Below are 2,115 nucleotides of genomic sequence, written 5' to 3'. Positions count from 1 at the left end.
AACTTACAGATTGGGAAAAAATATTTGGTAATGACATATCTGACAAGGGACTTATCTCTAGAATTTATAGAGAACTCTGTTGTTGTTGTTGTTGTTATGTGCCGTCGAGTCGGCCCCGACTCATAGAGACCCCTCCTTGGGTTTCCGAGGCAGTATCACTACGGAAGTAGGATTGCCCAACCTTCCTTCTGAGGACTCTAACACCTCAATAACAAAAATACAAACAATCCAATTAAAAAATGGTCAGAAGACATGAATAGACACTTCACCAAGGAGGATATTCATGTGGTCAACAAACATATGAAGAAATTCTTACGATCACTAGGTATTGTTGTTGTTATGTTCTGCCGGGTCCAACCGACTCATAGCGACCTGTCCTTGGATTTTCGAGACAGTATCACTATATGGAAGTAGATTGCCCCATCTTCCTTCTGAGGAGCAGCTGGTGGGTTTGAACCGCCAGCTTTCTGGTTAGCAGTCAAATGCCTTAGGCACTACACTACCAGAGGTCATTAGCCATTAGAGAGATGCAAATCAAAACAACAATGAGATACCATATTGCTCCAGCACTATTAGCAAAGTTCAACGAGACAGAAAATAAGAAATGCTGGCAAGGACATAGAGAGATTAGGACTGTCATACACTGCTGTTGGGACTATAAAATGGCACAACCATTTTGGAAAGCAGTATGGCGATTCCTTCAAAAACTGGAACTAGATATATCATTTGACCCAGCTATTCCATCACTAGGTATATATCCTAAAGTGAGAGCCAGGACAAGAACAGACATATGCATACCCATGTTCATCGCAGCACTATTTACAATAGCCAAAAGATGGAAACAACCTAGGTGTCCTTCAACTGAGGAATGGATAACCAAACTATGGTACATACACACAATGGAATATTATGCAACCCGAAAGAATAATGTAGAATCTGCGAAACACAGCATAATGTGGATGAACTTGGAGGACATTAGGCTGAGTGAAATAAGTCAATCACAAAAGGACAAATATTATATTAGTTCATTATTGTAAAAGTTAAGGAAACATTTATCTATGGAAGGAAATTTTCTTTGTTGGTTACCAGAGGTAGGAGGGGAGGGGAGGGAACACTGGTAGATGATAGAGATAAGTATTGATTTGGGTGAAGAGAAGGGCAATGTACCAAATGTGAGTGATCAATATAGTGACATTGAGGAAGAGAAAGACATAGAAAGGTACATGGGAGGTACAGACAACAAAGATGAAGCTTTTTGCACATACAGTACGGCATTGTCAGTGAAGGCAAACATGAGTATACAGGTTGCTAGATAGGTGTAAAGCCTGAACTATTATGTATTTCTATAAAGCGGGGAGTGTACCCAAGAACATGTTTAGGGTTGGCAGACAATGGTCTTATAAGTTTATGTGCATGACCTGAATTCCCAGGTGCATAGTAGGGCTGACAAGGGGCAAGGTTGTAGTCACTGCTTGGTCATAGCCAGCTACCCAGAGAGACTGAGTAGTTGAACCTGTGGGCTCGGGACCATAGTTGCAGGGGACATCAAGCTCAGTTGGTATAACATACTACACAAAACATTGTTCCACTTCCTACTTTGGCGAGCAGTGACTGGGATCTTAAAAGCTTGCAAGCTACCATCTAGATGCAACGATGGGTCTCTCTTCATCCAGAGCAGAAAAGAAAAATTGAGGAAAACCAAAAATTCATGGAAAAAATTAGTCCTAGTGACTGGTACACCATCCAATATGTAGCCTATACGACTATGAGACCAGAAGAACTAGATAGTGCCCTGCTACTACTGTCAACCACTTGGAAAGGGATCTATGTAGGAGATCCTGGATAGACAGAGAAAACAATGTGGAACAAAACTGAAAATCATTTGGAGAAAAAAAAAAAGGGGGACCAGGTTTGTTGGTCTGATAGAGCCTGGCGGAACCACTGAGACTATGGCCTCTAATTGCCCTTTAAGTCTGGAAATGAACCTACGCCTGTGGCTTCCAGCCAAACAATAGACAGCCATATGAGTTGAACATTTACCTGAGGTAGATACACTCCTTGGAGAGAACAATCATGGGAGAAGGAAGGGCTGCTTATGCACAGGGAGTCACCTCA

This window comes from Orycteropus afer, unplaced genomic scaffold (genome assembly GCF_000298275.1).
Source record: "Orycteropus afer afer isolate SDZICR_OR568_19922 unplaced genomic scaffold, OryAfe1.0 scaffold00338, whole genome shotgun sequence".
NCBI classification, from domain to species: domain Eukaryota; kingdom Metazoa; phylum Chordata; class Mammalia; order Tubulidentata; family Orycteropodidae; genus Orycteropus; species Orycteropus afer.
This window is presented reverse-complemented; position numbering follows the sequence as displayed.